This window comes from Nannobrachium achirus (genome assembly GCF_963921795.1).
Source record: "Nannobrachium achirus genome assembly, chromosome: 8".
Taxonomy (NCBI): domain Eukaryota; kingdom Metazoa; phylum Chordata; class Actinopteri; order Myctophiformes; family Myctophidae; genus Nannobrachium; species Nannobrachium achirus.
In genome coordinates this window covers 67,434,174-67,441,480 of record NC_137817.1, presented here as the reverse complement: position 1 = coordinate 67,441,480, position 7,307 = coordinate 67,434,174, and positions in this window count along the sequence as shown.

The following is a 7,307-nucleotide window of genomic DNA, read 5'->3' as shown; positions in this document are numbered from 1 at the left end:
AGAGAAAAAGAGAGAAAGAGAGAGAGAAAAAGAAAGAAAGAAAGAAAGAAAGAAAGAAAGAAAGAAAGAAAGAAAGAAAGAAAGAAAGAAAGAAAGAAAGAAAGAGAGAGAGAGAGACAAAGAGAGAGACAGAGTCCGTACGGGTCTACTGTATGTGTGGGTATGCGCTCCGTGCGTAAAGCTCCACTCCAGGGCAGGACAGGTCCAATTTACTCCTCATCGGGGAAATGTTGCTTGTAGAACTTTTGGGCTTCTTTCGGACAGTCAAACACAAACCGCTGACCCTCGTAGACCACACGCAGGCTGCCGTTGTCTTGATTGACCATCTTTACCTTTTTTTTCCAAAAGGAATGCTTCACATCGGCAAACTCGGCGCGTTTTTTGGCGACACTGACTGGCACATCGGGGAACAGTAGGATGTCATGCCCACGGAACTTGTGTTGCTCTCTTCTGCGCTTCAGGGCACGCTCTTTATCCTGGAGGTAATGGAATCTGACGATGAAAACCCGCGGCTTAGACCCTTCCGTGCGCGGAGGGCCTATGCGGTGCGCGGCATCCAGGGTGGGGGGGCTGGTGAAGCAATCCCCAAGGGCTTCTACGAAGAAGTCGGCCATGAACTTGACCGGGTCTGTGTCCTTTTCCAGCCCCATGGGAATTCCAACTACTCGGAGGTTAAAACGACGATTCCTTTGCTCAATGTCGAGTAGTTTGAGCTTAAGATCAACGTTGTCACATTGTAGACGGGAAGAGGTTCGCTCCAGCTCTGTGATGCGGTCGCTATGATCAGACAATGTAGTCTCCATTTCCGTCAGCTTAACGGCGTGGGTGGCCGCTGTAGCTTTGATCTCCTCCAAAGTGGCCGATATCGGCTTCAATTGCTCAGCCATTGTCTTTTTAATAGTTATAGTTAGAATGTCGCTCAGTTCTTCCATTAGAAGGGTGCGGAGTTTCTCCAGATCAGGCGGTAACTGATTTTGTCTGGTATTGCGGGCCGCGCCAGTCCCAGTCATGTCGCCACAGGTAGCCTACAAACACAGGTAGCCTACAGAGGTAGCCTACACAGATAGCCCACAGGCACGGAGACAAAAACGTAGGGCTGTTATGACCTTGTGCCCAAAAGACGTTGACTATTTCCTTTTGTTGTAAGTAAGCGTTATAGTCTTTGCCCAAATATGCCCTGGTTACTGTGGTTAGTCCATTTTATATTAAAAAAGAATATAACTCGGGAGCGTCTCAAGCTGCGACCTCACTCACATGCTGAACCGGAAGCGAACATATCATTTGTGGGATTTGTGTACCATGGGATTTGAGCTACTTTCTATCAAGAAATTGGCTTCAGGTGATTATTTTTTCTAAGTGCTGGAGTTTGGAAGCGCTTGTGGGAAGTCACTCAGCGGTCCTGTGTGTACCACCTGGTTCTAAATATCACAATGCAGGAGGCAGCGGGACGCTGCGTAATGGAAGACAAGCGCTTCCGAAGTTCAACACTTAGAAAATAAACCATGTCTGCTCGGATTTCTTGACAGAAAATAAATCATAACAATTATACGATGGATTTTTCAGAAACAAACACTTTGCAGATAGCAAGAGTAAATTCCACGCTTTCCATACAGCCCCAATATTGTTGAGTTTGACGCCGTTTAATACAATCAGATAGCAAAAAACTGTTTTGATGCATTGGCTGCCTATGGGAGGTATTGCAACCCTAGATTCATCCGAATATAAACAAATGTAGTGTTGCAATTTGCGGCTAATGGAGATTATAGATTAATCATTACAGTATATGGAGATTATAGATTAATCATTACAGTATAGGCCTATGGAGATTAAGAATTACAGTATATGAATGTATTAATAATTGCAATGCTGTAAATTAAACATTGTTTCAACAATAGGGTTACAATGATAATAGTGACGTCAACAACAACATGCAACAAAACAATGTATATAAAAATGTATTGCTGCTGGCTGCTGATATGGAGCTATTGTTGTTGTTTGTGTTTACTATCACTTTATAACAAGCTAGCAGCTAAGAGTAATTAGATTTATCTTCCAACTTAAATGATAAGTTAATAAAGACAAAGAGATAAAACAAGACATTAATCTTCAGTGAAGAAATAGATGAAACACAACGTGAACTAGTTCATCTTTACCTGCTGTGTTTCAGTGGTTGAGCTGCTGATAAACGTCCTCCTGCTGCTTAACGACGACACTGTTCTGAAACGACACGTTTTAGTTTCTTTGTATTTTACTTTGATATAAATCTATGATGTTTTAAAATGTCAACAACAGGCACTCGCCATGTTGTTTTCACTACTGCATTGTGGGTAATGTTGTTCTTCTGACCACTTTGTCTTGAACGCCAGTAGGTGTGTTGCTGCCCCCTGCTGTCGGCTGGTAACAGTACTATAATGCAACGGTTTCCGTTTCCATTATTGATTCGAGCATGGTCAGAAGTTGTATGGAAAATGGGGATCGGTAAAAATGTGCTAGTGCACTTTGAAGTACACCAGTATAAGCAATTTAAAAATACACACGTCGTAAATGTATTATTTTAATTAAATGTACGCTCTTTACAAACATTAAAATAACTGACATCTTATTTTGAAGGTCTTTTATTCGGCCGCTCTTACACCGGAAGTCCTATATTCGCCAATTTCACGCTGCTGGAAAATTCATCGTTCAAAAAAAAATTGCCTCAGCAGGGGTACTCTTATTCTGAAGAGATCAGTCTGTATTCGCCAGCCTATATTCGCCAGTTTCACAGACGTGAAAACAACATGGCGATTGCCTGTTGTTGACATTTTAAAACATCATAGATTTATATCAAAGTAAAATACAAAGAAACTAAAACGTGTCGTTTCTGAACAGTGTCGTCGTTAAGCAGCAGGAGGACGTTTATCAGCAGCTCAACCACTGAAACACAGCAGGTAAAGATGAACTAGTTCACGTTGTGTTTCATCTATTTCTTCACTGAAGATTAATGTCTTGTTTTATCTCTTTGTCTTTATTAACTTATCATTTAAGTTGGAACATAAATCTAATTACTCTTAGCTGCTAGCTTGTTATAAAGTGATAGTAAACACAAACAACAACAATAGCTCCATATCAGCAGCAGCAAGACATTTTATAGCCTACATTGTTTTGTTGCATGTTGTTGTTGACGTCACTATTATCATTGTAACCCTATTGTTACATCAATGTTTAATTTACAGCACTGCAGTGATTAATATATTCGTATACTGTAATTATTAATCTCCATATACCGTAATCATTAATCTATAGTCTCCATACTGTAATGATTCATCTATAATCTCTATATACCTCCAGGTAACGCATGGCATTGGGAATAGTTCCCTACTTATATTCTCCTTATTTTTTTATTTTATTAAAAAAAAAAATATATATAGCCTACTGTTCATGGTTAAATCACAATTTTACATCAGGGTTAAACGAATGGCTGAAACAGTTTTGTACAAGATTATACCTTGCACAAGAAAACAGACATTATAACTGTTTATATAGTTGTGTTTTCACCTAACCTATCTGGCCGTTTCACCGCCGTTGAAGAGCCATTTCACCTATGCTCAATTCTGCTGTCAGACTGTCCATGTTTGCCTCACCTGTCTGCTGTCGGTGACCATTACACTATCCTATGCACTCCATAGAAATCAAAGTAATACAGATTAGAGCTATTGGAATCAGGTGCCCCCCTCTCTCTCTCTCTCTCTCTCTCTCTCTCTCTCTCTCTCTCTCTCTCTCTCTCTCTCTCTCTCTCTCTGCCTAAAGCACGATGTTATTTCTCTCTGATGCGTCCTCTCTTTGAGGCGCATGCAGCGCACAGACAGGGCAGCTCAGAGCGCCAGTGGCGTCAGTTCAGAAAAAGCTAAGGTATGGCAACATGACTGGTACCAGTCATGTTGCCATACCTTAGCAACAGGCACGATGAAAAGTACATTTTATTATGTCCCCCTGTAGCCAAGCAATGGCAGCTTGCCATACCCAATTGACGCCTCTGCAGAGCGCACGACCACTAAAGACAGAACAAATGCTGGGCTCGCAGTTTGATAAAAGCTAATGAATGCCGTTTTACCCACCTGTAGTCCTACTGTCCCTGTCAGTCACAGTTTATTTAGTGTCGGCGCTCCTTCGCTTAAGCCTATATCAATCCAAAATCCATTTTGCCTGGTTTTAACGAGGCAATGATGACACGCTCTGTCTGTGTGTCAGACAGACAGACAGACAGACAGACAGACAGACAGACAGACAGGTAGACAGACAGACAGACAGACAGACAGACAGACAGACATAATTTGGCACAGAGCAGAGGAGAGCGCTGAGCGCGCACCACCAGAACCAGACACAGAAAGTTTATGCTTGCGGGGTTGATCTGCGCGCATCCCTCCAGAACAATTTTGCTGCATATCCTATCTATATTTTACAAACCTTCTTCACCACAATGCATAGCAGCAGTAGGCCTATGATAATATTCAAAATCAAATGCTATGATTTAGGCCTATATCGGGACATCATGACTCATGACCTACATGCGCAGTGCACGTATCAATTAATTAATTATTATTTGGACGCACCTGATTCCAAAGCTCTAATCTGTATGTCTACGCTCAATTCTGCTGTCAGACTGTCCATGTTTGCATATTATCCCTTTGTCATTTAAATATTATATTGATTGTGACAGGTGTTAGGCCTACCTGTCAAACGGTGACCATTACACACGGCTATGCATGCACTCCATAGTAATCACATCAATACAGATAGTTATTGGAATCAGGTGCGTCCAAATAATTAATTAATTGATACATAACCTAATAAGCGGATTGAAAGACCGGCAAAAAAGGGAGTCACAGAGTTTTTGGATTGATTGTAGGCTTAAGCGAAGGAGCGCCGACACAAAATAAACAGTGACTGACGGGGGCTGTAGGTGGGTAAAACGGCATTCATTAGCTTTTATCAAACTACAATACAAGCCCAGCATTTGTTCTGTCTCTGCTGCGTGAGTGGTGCGCTCTTCAGAGGCGTCAATTGGGTATGGCAAGCTATGGCAGCTGCCATAGGCCTACCTTGGCTACAGGGGACATAATGAAATGTACTTTTCATCATGCCTGTTGCTAAGGTATGGCAACATGACTGGTGTCACACCAGTCATGTTGCCATACCTTAGCTTTTTTTTAACTGACGCCACTGGGGCTCTGAGCTGCCGCGCCCAGTCTGTGCTCTCTGCATGCCTCAGAGAGGACGCATCGGAGAGAAATAACATCGTGCTTTAGGAGGACCGGACTGTGGACTTTTTGCCCTGTGCAAAGCCCTAAAGGATTCCAATAGTTCTAACTTCTAATCTGTATTAATGTGATTTCTATGGAGTGGCATTGCATAGGATAGCCGTCACCGTTGTTTGACAGGTAACACCACTGGCAAGCAAACATGGACAGTCTGGCAAAATGGCTCTTCAACAGCAGTGAATTGACCAGACAGGCCTGGTGAAAAGTCTCTCCTCCACGGTGAAAAGGCCACGCGAAAAGACCAAATGCGTGTAGGCGAATATGTTATAGGCGAAAGTGCTGGTGACCCAAGAAACATGTTGTACTTGTTCATCCCATTATCGTCCAGTTCAATGTAAAAGTTGTAATAACCACTGATCTAGCTTAGTGGTTCTCAACCTGTGGGTCGGGACCCCAGGGGGGTCCCCAAATTATTATTTTTATTTATGTATGTATGTATACTGTATGTATGTATCATGTATGTATGTATTTGGGGGTCCCCAAATGATTAAAGGACAACTTTTACAACAAGGGTTCATATTTTAGATTGTAATTAGAGAATATAAAAGATGGGTGTTAAAATGTTTGTATTTACTTCTTTCTATCATTTTAGAGATTTTAATTATTTTGATTTCAGTGGCTGGGGGCATGCGTACAAGTGGCTAAATATGTCTTTTTACACAGAATAAGCCCATTACCAAGATACAACGTAACCTTTCATGGTTAGATGTGACTTATGGGGGCTAGAAGTGTTACTGAAAATAGCAATAAAGAAATTGCTGGCTTAATGTTGTTAACAATACATATTTAGCACCTTGTACGCATGCCCCCATGCGTATGCATGGCCCACATTTAAGAATGCTAAACGTGATAAACCAATAGAACGAAGTAAATGAAAACATTTTAACATTCACCCTTTCTTTTCTCTAATTGTGGGCTCGCCTGGAAGGCGAGCACACGTATGTTATCTTCATTATTGTGGGCTCGCCTAAAGGCGAGCACACGTATGTTATCTTCATTATTTATTTCTATACTAGTCAGTATCCTCAAAACTTTGGCGCGCTTCATCTCTTAAACGCTTACACCTTTCAACACCATTCAAATTTTTATGTGTTCAGCTTACTGAGGACAAGTGTGCTTGTATTTTTGGTTTTGAAATGTTTTGTAGTATAAATATAAAAAAATAAAAATGTTTAACTTTAAGCACCCAATGCATTTCCAATGGGTCCCCAGAGTGGAGAGAAGGATAATAGACCCATGTTTATGTTAAGGCGCTGTGGCTGCAGTGTTCACACTTCAGATATGCTATCTATATCATTGCGTTCACACAGGTCTGCTCTCTGATTTGATCCAAATGTCTAAGCTGTGTGATGTATAAAACTATAGTTATAGTTAAAACTATAAATAAATGTCCCTCTCCACTCTACTGATTACACAGCTGTGATCAAGAATCAAGTCCGGGCGATGGGATGTAAATCCCATAGCCATATATCCTAGAGCCCGCAGGGACAGTCAGCCATATTAGTGGTTGTTGTTGGTTGTCAGGGAGATATCAAAACCAATGCATTTCCAAGTCAGATCCACAAACACAATAAAAGCCATGCTCCACTCCTCAGTCTGGAGTGGCCACATAGAAGAACGCCTTGGTTATAGACATAGTGGAGGACATATGTGATCTGGGATTGTTAGCCTACAGTATATGCACTCAATATACTCCACTACAGTTGGAGTCCATTTGACAGTTGCTGGTTCCCAAACACAGAATCAAAAATGTAGATCTAGAACACATATAATATGTACAGTACAGTAAGGTTCAGTAGAGTACAGTAAAAGTACAGTAAGGTTCAGTAGAGTACAGTAAAGTACAGTAAGGTACAGAAAGGTACAGTACAGAAAGGTACAGTAGAGTACAGTACAGTAAGGTACAGTAAAGTACAATACAGTACAGTAAGGTACAGTAGAGTACAGTAAAGTACAATAAAGTACAGTAAAGTAGAATAAAGTACAGTAAGGTACAGTGGAGTACAG